Here is a 15278-nt window from a genome sequence, read left to right as displayed (position 1 = left end):
AGAGCAGAATAAAGAAAAAAGAATGAAAAGAATTGAGGACAGTCTCAGAGATCTCTGGGACAACATTAAATGCACCACCATTCGAATTATAGGGGTTCCAGAAGAAGAAGAGAAAAAGAAAGGGACTGAGAAAATATTTGAAGAGATTATAGTTGAAAACTTCCCTATTATGGGAAAGGAAATAGTCAATCAAGTCCAGGAAGCACAGAGAGTCCCATACAGGGTAAATCCAAAGAGAAACATGCCAAGACACATATTAATCAAACTATCAAAAATTAAATACAAAGAAAAAAATCCTAAAAGCAGCAAGGGAAAAACAACAAATAACATCCAAGGGAATCCCCATAAGGTTAACAGCTGATCTTCCAGCAGAAACTCTGTAAGCCAGGAGGAAGTGGCAGGACATATTTCAAGTGATGAAAGGGAAGAACCTACAACCAAGATTACTCTACCCAGCAAGAATCTCATTCAGATTCGATGGAGAAATTAAAACCTTTGCAGACAAGGAAAAGCTAAGAGAATTCAGCACCACCAAACCAGCTTTACAACAAATGCTAAAGGAGCTTCTCTAGGCAGGAAACACAAGAGAAGGAAAAGACCTATGATAACAAACCCAAACAATTAAGAAAATGGTAATAGGAACGTACATAACAATAACTACCTTAAATGTAAATAGATTAAATGCTCCAACCAAAAGACATAAACTGGCTGAATGGATACAAAAACAAGACCTGTATATGCGCTGTCTACAAGAGACCCACTTCAGACCTAGAGACACATACAGACTGAAAGTGAGGGGATGGAAAAAATATTCCATGCAAATGGAATCAAAAGAAAGCTGGAGTAGCAATTCTCATATCAGACAAAATAGGCATTAAAATAAAGACTTACAAGAGACAAAGAAGGACACTACATAATGATCAAGGGATCAATCCAAGAAGAAGATATAACAATTGTAAATATTTATGCAACCAACAAAGGAGCACCTCAATACATAAGGCAAATGTTAACAGCTATAAAAGGGGAAATCGATAGTAACACAATCATAGTAGAGGACTTTAACACCCCAGTTTCACCAATGGGCAGAACATCCAAAATGAAAATAAATAAGGAAACACAAGATCTAAATGATAAACTAAGCAAGATGGACTTAATCAATATTTATAGGACATTCCATTCAAGAACAACAGAATACACTTTCTTCTCAAGTACTCATGGAACATTCTCCAGAATAGATCATATCTTGGGTCACAAATCAAGCCTTGGTAAATTTAAGAAAATTGAAATCATATGAAGTATCTTTTCTGACCACAACAGTATGAGACTAGATATCAATTACAGGAAAAAAACTAAAAAATACAAATACATGGAGGCTAAATAAGACGATACTAAATAACCAAGAGATCACTGAAGAAATCAAAGAGGAAATTAAAAAATTCCTAGAAACAAATGACAATGAAAACACGACCCAAAACCTATGGGATGCAGCAAAAGCAGTTGTAAGAGGAAAGTTTATAGCAATACAATCCTACATCAAGAAACAAGAAACTTCTCAAATAAACAAGCTAACCTTACACCTAAAACAATTAGAGAAAGAAGAACAGAAAACCCCAAAGTGAGAAGGAAAGAATCATAAAGATCAGATCAGAAATAAATGAAAAAGAAAGGAAGGAAACAATAGCAAAGATCAATAAAACTAAAAGCTGGTTCTTTGAGAAGATAAACAAAATTGATAAACCATTAGCCAGACTCATCAAGAAAAGAAGGGAGAGGACTCAAATCAACAGAATTAGAAATGAAAAAGGAGAAGTAACAACTGACACTGCAGAAATACAAAGGATCATGAGAGATTACTACAAGCAACTATATGCCAATAAAATGGACAACCTGGAAGAAATGGCAAATTCTTAGAAAAGTACAACCTTCTGAGACTGAATCAGGAAGAAAGAGAAAATATGAACAGACCAATCACAAGCACTGAAATTGAGACCGTGATTAAAAAACTTCCAAGAAACAAAAGCCCAGGATCAAATGGATTCACAGGCAAATTCTATGAAACAGTTAGAGAAGAGCTAACACCTATCCTTCTCAAACTCTTCCAAAATATAGCAGAGGGAGGAACACTCCCAAACTCATTCTATGAGGCCACCACCACTGTGATACCAAAACCAGACAAAGCTGTCACAAAGAAAGAAAACTGCAGGCCAATATCACTGATGAACATAGATGCTAAAATCCTCAACAAAATACTAGCAAACAGAATCCAAAGAACGTTAAAAGGATCATACACCATGATCAAGTGGAATTTATCCCAGGAATGCAAGGATTCTTCAATATACGCAAATCAATCAATGTGATAAACCATATTAACAAATTGAAGGAGAAAAACCATATGATCATCTCAATAGATGCAGAAAAAGCTTTCAACAAAATTCAACATGCATTTATGATAAAAACCCTCCAGAAAGTAGACATAGAGGGAACTTACCTCAACATAATAAAGGCCATATATGACAAATCCACAGCCAACATCATTCTCAATGGTGAAAAACTGAAACCATTTCCTCTAAGATCAGGAACAAGACAAGGTTGTCCACTCTCACCACTATTATTCAACATAGTTTTGGAAGTTTTAGTCACGGCAATCAGAGAAGAAAAAGAGATAAAAGGAATCCAAATAGGAAAAGAAGACGTAAAGCTGTCACTGTTTGCAGATGATATGATACTATACACAGAGAATCCTAAAGATGCTACCAGAAAACTACTACAGCTAATCAATGAATCTGGTAAAGTAGTAGGATAATTTATGCACAGAAATCTCTTGCATTCCTATACACTAATGATGAAAAATCTGAAAGAGATATTAAGGAAACACTCCCATTTACCATTGCAACAAAAAGAATAAAATACCTAGGAATAAACCTACCTAAGGAGAAAAAGACCTGTATGCAGAAAACTATAAGACACTGATGAAAAAAATTAAAGATGATACAAACAGATAGAGAGATATACCATGTTCTTGGATTGGAAGAATCAATATTGTGAAAATGACTATACTACCCAAAGCAATCTACAGATTCAGTGCAATCCCTATCAAACTACCAATGGCATTTTTCACAGAACTAGAACAAAAAATTGCACAATTTGTATGGAAACACAGAGGACTCCGAATAGCCAAAGCAATCTTGAGAAAGAAAAATGGAGCTGGAGGAATCAGGCTCCCGGACTTCAGACTATACTACAAAGGTACAGTAATCAAGACAGTATGGTACTGGCACAAAAACAGAAATATAGATCAATGGAACAGGATAGAAAGCCCAGAGGTAAACCCACGCACATATGGTCACCTTATCTTTGACAAAGGAGGCATGAATATACAATGGAGAAAAGACAGCCTCTTCAATAAGTGGTGCTGGCAAAACTGGACAGCTACATATAAAAGAATGAAATTAGAACACTCTCTAACACCATACACAAAAATAAACGCAAAATGGCTTAAAGACCTAAATGTAAGGCCAGACACTATAAAACTCTTAGAGGAAAACATAGGCGGAACACTCTATGACATAAATCACAGCAAGATCCTTTTTGACCCACCTCCTAGAGAAATGGAAATAAAAACAAAAATAAACAAATGGAACCTAATGAAACTTAAAAGCTTTTGCACAGCAAAGGAAACCATAAACAAGACAAAAAGACAACCCTCAGAATGGGAGAAAATATTTGCAAATGACACAACTGACAAAGGATTAATCTCCAAAATTTACAAGCAGCTCATGCAGCTCAATATCAAAAAAACAAACAACCCAATTCAAAAATGGGCAGAAGACCTAAAAAGACCTTCCTCCAAAGAAGATATAGATTGCCAACAAACACATGAAAGGGTGGTCAACATCACTAATCATTAGAGAAATGCAAATCAAAACTACAATGAGTTATCACCTCAAACCAGTCAGAATGGCATCATCAAAAAATCTAGAAACAATAAATGCTGGAGAGGGTGTGGAGGAAAGGGAAGCCTCTTGCACTGTTGGTGGGAATGTAAATTGATACAACCACTGTGGAGAACAGTATGGATGTTCCTTAAACAACTAAAAATAGAACTACCATATGACCCAGCAATCCCACTACTGGGCATATACCCTGAGAAAGCCATAATTCATAAAGAGTCATGTAGCACAATGTTCACTGCAGCTCTATTTACAATAGCCAGGGCACGGAAGCAACCTAAATGTCCATCAACAGATGAATGGATAAAGAAGATGTGGCACATATATACAATGGAATATTACTCAGCCATAAAAAGAAATGAAATTAAGTTATTTGTAGTGAGATGGATGGACCTAGAGTCTGTCATACAGAGTGAAGTAAGTCAGAAAGAGAAAAACAAATACCGTATGCTAACACATATATATGGAATCTAAAAAAAAAAAAAAGGGTTCTGAAGAACCTAGGGGCAGGACAGGAATAAAGATGCAGATGTAGAGAATGGACTTGAGAACATGGGGAGGGGGAAGGGTAAGCTGGGATGAAGTGAGAGAGTGACATGGACATATATACACTATCAAATGTAAAATAGATAGCTAGTGGGAAGCAGCCGCATGGCACAGGGAGATTAGCTCGGTGCTTTGTGACCACCTAGAGGTGTGGGATAGGGAAGGTGTGAGGGAGACGCAAGAGGGAGGGGATATGGGGATATATGTATATGTATAGCTGATTCATTTTGTTATGAAGCAGAAAGTAACGCACCATTGTAAAGCAATTATACTCCAGTAAAGATGTTAAAAAAAAAAAAGAAATGGTAAGAGATATTTTCTTAAAATTTTTATTACAGAGGACATTTTTATATGAGATACTAAATAGTATGCATGTGGTCAGTACACAAAAGCCTAGAGCTCGGAAATAAATTCCCTTCTGAAATAAAAGTTAGCAAGGGAGTGTAAGCCCCCATGAAGTAAAATCAGAAATTATTGCCATGAATGTCTGGGAAAATCTGGGAACACATGTCCATTGAAGATAATGTGTGTAAGAAGTGGGCAGAGCTGGAATAGGAATGTAATTTTTATTTTCATTTAACTTTTATTGAAATATAGTTGATTTACAATGTTGTGTTAGTTTCAGGTATACAGTAAAGTGATTCAGTTATACATATACATAAATATATATATTCTTTTTTGTATTCTCTTCCATTATAGGTTATTACAAGATATTGAGTATAGCTCCCTGTGCTATGCAGTAGGTCCTTATTGATTGTCTATGTTATATATAGTAGTGTATATATTTTAATCCCAGACCTCTAATTTATCCCTCCCTCTCTCTCCTTTGGTAACCATAAGTTTGTTTTCTATGTGTGTGAGTTCTATTTCTCTTCTGTAAATAAGTCCATTTGTATCAATTTTTTTTTTTAGATTCCACATATAAGCGATATCATATATTTGTCTTTCTCTGACTTAGTTCACTAAGTATGATAATCTCTAGGTCTCTCCATGTTGCTGCAAATGACATTATTTCATTCTTTTTTATGGCTGAGTAATATTCTGTTCTATATATGTACCACATCTTCTTTATCCATTCATCTGTCGACAGACATTTAGGTTGTTTCCATGTCCTGGCTATTGTAAATAGTGCTGCAATGAACATTGTGGTGCATGTATCTTTTCAAATCAGAGTTTTGTCTGGGTGTATGCCCAGGAGTGGGATTGCAGGACCATGTGGTAGTTCTATGCTTTAAGGACCCTCCATACTGTTCTCCATAGTGGCTGCACTAATTTACATTCCCACCAACAGTGTAGGAGGGTTCCCTTTTCTCCACACACTCTCCCTCGTTTATTATTTGTAGACTTTTTTTAACTTTTTTTTTTAAAGTGGTTTGAAAGATGGCAATTTATTTATTTATTGGCTGTGTTGGGTCTTCATTGCTGTGCAGTGAGCAGCGAGTGGGGCTACTCTTCGTTGCGGTGCACGGGCTTCTCGTTGCGGTGGCTTCTCTTGTTGCGGAGCACAGGCTCTAGGCACGTGGGCTTCAGTAGTTGTGGCACGTAGGCTCAGTAGTTGTGGCTCTCGGGCTCTAGAGTGCAGGCTCAGTAGTTGTGGCGCACGGGCTTAGTTGCTCCGCGGCCTGTGGGATCTTCTTGGACCAGGGCTCGAACCCGTGTCCCTTGCATTGGCAGGCGGATTCTTAACCACTGCGCCACCAGGGAAGCCCTGTAGCTTTATTTTTAATATAACAGAAAATGAAGATCACAGTATCTCAATGTTTTTTTTGTTTTGTTTTGTTTTTGCGGTACGCGGGCCTCTCACTGTTGTGGCCTCTCCCGTTGCGGAGCACAGGCTCCGGACGCGCAGGCTCAGCGGCCATGGCTCACGGGCGCAGCCGCTCCGCAGCATGTGGGATCTTCCCGGACCGGGGCACGAACACGTGTCCCCTGCATCGGCAGGCGAACTCTCAACCACTGCACCACCAGGGAAGCCCGCCCTGTAGACTTTTTGATGATGGCCATTCTGACCGGTGTGAGGTGATACCTAGATATGAATTTAATTTTTAAAAACTTAAATCTGATATATTTTTAGTTGCCTGTTGAAACCATGTGCTAACAGGAGGGAGGTTGTTTAAAGAGAGTTTCTGAAAAGAGCCCAAAGAGCAAGACTTTGTTGTCCAAGAGGGGAGTGCTCCATCCGTGCAACGTGCATGCTTCCTTTGTGGACGAGGGAGGACACAGGTGATATTGTAGGAGTCAGCTCGCGATAACTTGGCCAATGACTGGCCTTACCTTATCCTCCTAGGTTTCAAATGTCTCTGTTCTAGACCCTCCTCTCATTTCCTGTCCCTTAAAAGGACATTAGATGTAGAGCCTCAGAAGTTGAAGAGGTCTTAAGGTCATCTAGTCGATGATTTGAAATAGTGGTGTCCTGACACACTGGTGGGTCTTTACCTGTGGTGAGGAATGTGACAAGTATCAGTACTTAGTTAAAAAATCCCAGCCTTCGCCAGGCTCATAAATTAGCCTACAGATATCCTTAGAACTTCCTTCTGACTGACCTGTGTATGGCTAGTCTCTTGAGAGAAAGTGAGTGAAATGGCAACTGGTACCCATTCCTGAAAATGTGTCTGGGTATATTTTGGTGTATTACATGTGTGTCGTGACATGTCCATTTCAGTGACCCAAATGATGCACTTGGGGTTCCTCCACCCCATAGGCCCCTTTGTGCACCCCATACCCCTTTGTAATTCCTTCTCTGTACTCAGCCCAGAACTGAGTCATATGCACAGTGCAAGTAAGTTACTACTGACGATGATGAAACCCTGGAAAGTTGGAATATGCACACCCTTGTCATAAAATGGCTGTAGCAGTATAGACCATTTTAATAGCACCAGGAGCAATTTAAAGAACCACCACCTGCCCACCAGGAGAGCGCAAAGGTGAGAGTCCTCAGCTCTCTTCTACTTGTTCCTAAATATTTCCAACACCTCAACCTTTCAAGTTTTTAAAATTAAATCAAAAGTCTTCCAACTCTACGTTGCCTATAAGAAACCCACTTTAAATATAAAGATACATATAGTTAAAAGTAAATGGTTGAAGAAAAACACACCATACTAACAGTAACCAAAAGAAATTAGAAGTAGCTGTATTAATTTCAGACAGAGCAGACTTCAAAGCAAGGAAAGTTACCAGGGATACAGAAAGGCATTACATAATGATAAAGGGGTCAATTCTTCAAGAAAATATAACATGTATGCACCTAACGACAGTATCAAAAACTGATAGAACTGCAAGGAGAAATAGATGAATCCACTATTGCAGTTGGAGACCTAACACCCCTCTCTCGGAAATGGACAGATTCAGCGGACAGAAAACCAGTAAGGACATCGCTGAGCTTAACAACACCTTCAATCAACTGGATATAATACATTCATAGACCACTTCATCCAACAACAGCACAATACACATTAAGCTCACGTGAAACATTCACCAAAGTAGACTACATTCTGGGCCATAAAACACAGCTTAACAAATTTAAAAGAATAGAAATCATACAATGTCTGCTCTCAGACTGCAATGGAATTAAACTAGAAATTAATAACAAAAAGATAATTGGAAATGCCCCCAAATATGTGGAGATTAAACAACAGACTTTTAAATAGCACCCGGTCAAAAAAATCTCAAGAGAATTTTAAAAATATTTTGAGCTAAATGAAAATGAAAACACAATTGGTGGGATGACAATTTGTGGTATGTAGGAAAAGCAGTGCTTGGAGGGAAGTTTATAGCATTGCATGAGTATATTAGAAAAGAAGAAAGATCTAGAATCAATCTTGATTCTATGATTCCAGCTATATGACATTCTGGAAAAGGCAAAACTATGAAGACAATAAAAAGACCAGTGGTTGGCAGGGGTGGGGGATGAATGGGTGGAGCACGGAGGATTTTTAGGGCAGTGAAACTACTCTGTATGGAACTATAGTGATGGATACATGTCATTACACATTTGTCCAAACCCACAGAACGCTCCAGGATATCTTTAGGGTGTATCTCCCACTCTCTGTGCCTCACATGTCTTACGAAGGCTTCCAGCAGGCCAGCCATTTCTTGCTCAAGCGGCCTGATTGCAAAGTACCAACGGGCTGCTCTGTGGGATGTCTGGACCCTCCAGATCTCTTCAAGCACATGACAGAGGGTAGGAGAGTCAACATGGCCCTGGGGCAAAACCGTAAACGTAGATTGTTGTCTCTTGCAACTAGTTATGACTGAAATAAAAGGGAACGCATTGCCAAACCATAATTCCACACGTTCTGTGCCCGAGGCTGCATTCATCTGCTCTGGCAAAACCCCCATATTTGCTATGGGAGCCGCAATTGAGGCTTCTACTTGGTTGACTTATGGTAATCTACTGTTATTTTTCAGGATCTGTCTGATGTTTTCTAAGGTCGGACTGGTGCCTTTAATGGAATTGTGATGGCGACTATCGCCCTACATCATTTAGGTCTCTCAGGGGTCCACAAGCTATGGCCCATGGGCCAAATCCAACCCACTGCCTGTTTTTGTACAAGCTGTGAGCTAGCAGTTGGGAAAAATCAAAAGAATAATATTTTGTGATACATGGAAATCATGTGAAACTCAAATTTCAGTATACATATGTTTTATTCAAACTCAGCAATGTTACTTCATTTACATATTGTTGATAGCTGCTTTTGTCCGACTATAGCAAAACTAAATGGTTGTACTTGAGACCATGGCCTGCAAAGCCTAAAAGATTTGCCAACTCTTGCTTTAGAGACTTCAGGGTGGCACTAATCTCTGCCATGCTTCCCATTCATTGGGGCATGGTATTGATTTTCTATCTTGACTCAGGAGGAGGGAGCTTCAGAAATGTCCCCCTGGCCTTTTCCACTATAACAGCCCTCACCCATAGGCCAAGGAACCAAGTATGTCCATCTCAATTACACATCTAGAAACTGGGAAAATGCACCACTGGGTAGGTGCATGTAAGGTGGACCTTGGCCAGGACTCGATTTATTATCTGTCCTCTTGTACCCCAGCTTGGACAAGGGGGCCATGATTGCCCATCAGGTCTCCAGGTATCAGTGTCAGCACTAATCCTCAAAATTTTTTGTTATTTCTCTCTCCCCAGTACGGTTGCCCAAATAAAGGACCTCAGGTCCCCTGGTGGAAGGCCTGGGGGAATTATTAGTATGTATACTTGCAGCAGTGCTGCAGGAAGAACCAGCCTCCTCTTTGGTCAATGGATTCTGGGTCTGATAACTGGCTCAGATCAGGAAATTGGGCAAGAGATCATGACTTTTCATTGGGATGACTTCTCTCAGCCTCCTGGTCAACCATCCTTCACTTCTGAGGGTACAAACTGAGTAGTACCCGGGTGAGCTGCCCAGCTAGGCTCACTGATAAGAATGGAGGTGATACCCCTATAATAGAGGCCAGGTGCCAGCTCTTAATCACCAGAAGACAGGGTAGGGAGTGGAATGAGGGGGGTACAAAGACCACAGTGAACAGCAGGGTTGTTGGAGTGGCAGCCAGGCAGGCCTGACCCGCAGAGTTATGGAGACGCATGTTGGAATATGCATTCCTCGGGGCAAAAACCCTGGCCAGGTTATGCTGGTTCTCAACGCTAGCTAGAGTCTAGTGGCCTAGGAGGAAGTAGGGAGGTGGTTCTGTCTTGTGGTCCTGTCTTGTGGTTCTGTCTTGTCTGTCTTGTTCAGCATTTTCTTAAAACAAGAGGGATGCTGACTGGGCATGGTTTTCAGTGTTCTCCGCTTCCCGCTCACTCAGGATATGAGAGGCCCTTCATAAGCATCTAGGGAATTCCTCCGGCTTTCAAACTTGGCTTTCAGTTGCTTGCTAAACGCCCACAGCTTTTCATTTCCTTTTTGTAAGACATCAAAACATGGAACCGGGGCTTCCCTGGTGGCACAGTTGTTGGGTGTCCGTCTGCCGATGCAGGGGACACGGGTTGGTGCCCCGGTCCGGGAAGATCCCACATGCCGCGGAGCGGCTGGGCCCGTGAGCCATGGCCGCTGAGCCTGCGCGTCCGGAGCCTGTGCTCCGCAACGGGAGAGGCCACAGCAGTGAGAGGCCCACGTACCGCAAAAAAACAAAAACAAAAAAAACCATGGAACCTAGTGCTAGCCATCTGCTACAGTGTATCTGCTATGTTTGTGCTCCCCCATTTGTATGTTAGAATCCTAACCCCCAAAATCATGGTGTCAGGAGATGGAGCATTTGGGAGGATATGAGGTCATGAGAGTGGAGCTCCCTTCATGGGATTTGTCCCCTTATAAGAGAACCTGGAGAGCAAACTTGCCCCTTCCACCAAGTAGGACACAGCGAGAAGACGGCTGTTCACGAACCAGGAGGAGGGTCCTCGCCTGCCACTGAATTAGCCGCCAGCTTGATCTTGGACTTAACCAGCCTCCAGAACTGTGAGAAGTAGTTTCTGTTGTTTATGACCCTCCCAGTCTCTGGTATTTTTTAATAGTAGCACACTAACCTCAGACAGAGTCAAACAGATCTGGGTTCTCACGTGGTTCAGCCACTTACTAACTGTGTAACTTCAGCAAATTACTCGGTCTCTCTGAGCCTCAGTTCCTGTTCATAATAACACCTGTCTCACTGGGTTTTTAGGGATAAATGAGATGATTTATGTTAAAATTCCCAGTACATGGTCAGCACTAATTCTCCTCTACTCTTCTATGAACGTTTTAACCTCTGTACTGAATTGTCATCCTACTCTCTGCAATGCTTTTGCTCCAGAGAGGCAGAGAGTATAACTTGAAAGGGTTACTAATCCCTCGAAACCCTCTGATCACAGATAAACTCATTTCCCGATCCTGCCACGTAAGCCACCGATCTGGCTTTGATGACCCGATCACACAGTGAGGACCACATGAAGGTTGCCACTCAAAGCTGTACTCAAGATCAAAGTTCTGGAGCCAGGCTTGCTTCTGCCCACGCACTCTGGGGATGGCACCCAACGACACGATGGAAAAGATAAGACCCCCGCGAGTCATGGCTCACAGCTCAAGCTGGTATCACTGCTCAAAGCATGGGAACCTCGCTGCTGGAAAGAGATAAAGACATTTTATAACTCATTGGCAGATTTAGGTGTGTGCATGTGTCAACTCAACTTTTAAAAACTATCCACACTAAAATCATAAAACATGCACAAAAATCATGGTTTTAAAAACGTAAATTTCTTAGTGGAAGGATTAGTTTTCAACCAATCAAAGCAATTTAAAAGTTATGGAAAACCTTGTCAAACAAGCAGAACAGACATCGATTGGTAGAAAATGAATTAAAACTTTTTTTAAAATTCAGAAAATTCTACACACTTAACAACATTTTTTTTTTACTGGGAAAAAATACAAACAAAATAAATAAATAAAGAGCGGCTATAATCCCATTTATCTGGAGAAAACCATATTGGTAAATATCCATTAAATACCATCTCCGTATATACTTCCGTATTTTTAAGAGAAAACTGGGATCCTTGCATATAAATTGCGACCCCACATAACTGAATTTCCCTAAGTCTTTATTATTGGACTATTTAGTTTGTTTCTAAATGTTTTCTATTATCAACATTACAGAACAGGGATAACTGTAGAGAATGACTTAGAGAGGAAAAACCTGAAGGGAAAGAAGCCAAAAAAATTTTTCTGAAAAACGGACAAAACTGCTTAGAGATACATTAAACAAAAATCATCCTCCATGGAATATCAAAATATCACTACACACGGGGTCCCTGGGAATTAATTTTTGATCAAATTATAATTTTGGTCCAACTATCACCTTAACTAACATTTCCTCTCTGTGCATCCGTCCCTTTATTTCACCCCTCCAGGCCCCCTCCAGGCTCTGTCGTCCCAACTACTACCTCCCGGGCCTCCTCTCTTTCTAGAACATCTGCCCTGCTAATTTCTAGTTTTCTTTATTAATTCTGCCATCTAATTTCTGCCCTCCTCCCTCCATGCTGCTGAGCACTGCTGGAGAACAATCCCACAACTTGTTTCGCTAGGTATCACTAGATAAGTTTTCTCTCCTTGCTGGACCGGCCCTCCCTCACCCCTGGCCCCCACCCCCTCGTGCCTCTTGCCTGGCCCCAATCTCCACAGTTGGCTTATCCTGCCTGCTAATTGCAAAGCCTGGGTTATATACCTCCATCTCATTAAGCCCCAGATTTTCAGTTTGTAAAATAAATGGAATACTGGTTACAACTGACAGGAAGTCAGTTCAAGGGTGATGTTTCTAATAAACTCAGAGATCAGGAGAAAAAAAGATTTCCTCCTGAGGATTAAGCTAGAAAATTCCCAACAGAGGTGACTGCATCTACAGTCTGTAAACCAAAAAGCTGTCTATAAATGTGTGACTTGGACTTCCTTGGTTGCACAGTGGTTAAGAATCTGCCTGCCAGTGCAGGGCACACGGGTTCGAGCCCTGGTCCGGGAAGATCCCACATGCCGCGGAGCAACTAAGCCCGTGCACCACAACTATGGAGCCTGCGCTCTAGATCCCGTGAGCCACAACTTCTGAGCCTGCGTGCCACAACTACTGAAGCCTGCACGCCTAGAGCCCACACGTACTCCGCAACAAGAGAGGCCACCGCAGTGAGAAGCCCGCGCACTGCAACGAAGATTAGCCCCTGCTCGCCACAACTAGAGAAAGCCTGCGTGCAGCAACGAAGACCCAACACAGCCAATAATAAATAAATAAAATAAGTAAATTTATTTTTTAAAATGTGTGACAATGATTTGGAAATGCACAAAACTCCAACTGAAAAGGGAGGTGGAGAGAGTAGTAAACAGCTTTCAAATTGGAGATGTCCAGCTGTTGAGGGAGGCCCCAGGGGACAATTGATTCCACCTGGAGAGTCCCCCCCCGAAGGCTCTGGGCCTCAGAAGTGGGGACTTTGCACATCCCCTGTGCCTCCATCACGGGGTGGGGACAACCAGGCTGGACACCTTCTGTCCTCTCTCCGGGCCCTTTCTCCTGCAGAGCTTGGTGGAGAGGAGGCACTCAGCAAATTCAGTTCATCTCTTAAATGTTCGAGGGACACATCCTATTGCAAGAATGACTTCCCTGCTCCTTTTCCCCTAAATCAGCCTGAACACTCAGTCCGAGCCGCCTTCCTGTCTGACCTCAGCTGAGACAGAGTACTCCTTGGTGCTCAGGTGTGTGTTCACCTCCTGGCCGCGCCCGTGAGAAAGTCATTTCACCTCACAAGGCGTCATCTGTAAAACGGGGATAATACTGCAACCATGCAGAATTGTTCACTGTGACCCAAATAAAGGCTCCTCCTCCCCTGCCCGGTCTCTGTGTGAGGTAACAGGGCCAAAGGACCCTACTCTGGAAACTTTGACCAAAAAAAGAAAAAGTAGGTCATTAGCATACCTTCCTTTTAAGGACACAGTTCAGCATTTTACACTCTTTCACATGGAAAGTTTCCTCAGGCTCCAGTATGGACGTCTCTCCCCGCCCTCAGTGTTTCCAGAAAGCAAAAAGGCTAAAATCTTTTCTTCTGTCACTGCCGTGCTGCTCTGGGCCCTGTCCCCTTTCTGGAAGCCTCCCAGAGCCCACATCCTGGCCCCACCTGACTTCGGACAGAGAGAAGGGCCCAGGCAGCCCATGCTTCCTCCTCCCCGCTCAGTCCCCTCAAAAGGAAGCATCCAGAAGCATCCAGAGCCCCTGAGAAGTGTGGCTTTTTTCTCTCTCTCATGGGGTGCATGTTTGTGTCCCCTGAGAACTCACCTGTTGGAGCCGTCACCCCCAATGTGATGGCATTGGAAGGTGGTGTCTTTGGGAGGTGATTAGGTTTAGATGAGGTTGTGAGGATGGGGTCCTCAAGATGGGGTTAGTGTCCTTATACGAAGACAGAGACCAGAGCTGTCTCTCTCCACCGTGTGAGTGCACAGCGAGATGGTGGCCGCCTACAGGCCAGGAAGATGCCCTCACCAAGAACCAAATCCACCAGCACTTCGCTCTTAGACTTCCAGCCTCAAGAACTTGTTTAAGCCTCACAGACTTCGCTCTTAGACTTCCAGCCTCAAGAACTTGTTTAAGCCTCACAGCCTGTGATATTTTGTTATAGCAGCCTGGGCTGACTGAGACAGTCTCACTGCTTTTTTCTCAAAAAATTTCTATGGGGAATTTCTGATGAATGTAGGTCTCCACCGTATTACATGAGGATTAAGGTGAGGTAAGGTAAGTCAAATGCCAGTAATATAAGCAAATTGTAAGCCCTACATGACCAGGGTTCTGAATCACCCGTTTAGTGCTCATCAAAAGATTGGTAGTGTTGCCTAACCAGAGCAGCTAAGAGAATAGTCTGTTTCCCAGTAGAAATCTGCCTCTCTTGGGTGAGGTGGATCCTCGCTTGGTGCCAGTCTTGTAGGACGTGGAGTGGAAAGATTCACTTCCTTATGTCCAGGCCCTGAGTGGCAGATCACTCCCATTCTCTGTTTCCCTTTGAGCACTAGGTCTTTATCAAATGATTTCTACAGGATTTGCTTCTTCTCACATACTGTGCAAAATACCAGGTGCTAGAGACTGAATGTCTTTGTCCTTCCCAAAATGCATATGTTGAATCCTAATTCCCAGTGTGATGGTGTTAGGAGGTGGGGTTTTTGGGAGGTGATGAGGTCATGAGGGTGAAGCCCTAATAAATGGGATTAGTGCCCTTATAAAAGAGACCCCAGAGAGCTCCCTCACCCCTTTTGACATAAGAGGACAGACTAAAACATCAGGCAGTGCTTGCTTATCCAGCAG

This window comes from Globicephala melas, chromosome 2, assembly GCF_963455315.2.
Source record: "Globicephala melas chromosome 2, mGloMel1.2, whole genome shotgun sequence".
Lineage (NCBI taxonomy): Eukaryota > Metazoa > Chordata > Mammalia > Artiodactyla > Delphinidae > Globicephala > Globicephala melas.
This window is presented reverse-complemented; position numbering follows the sequence as displayed.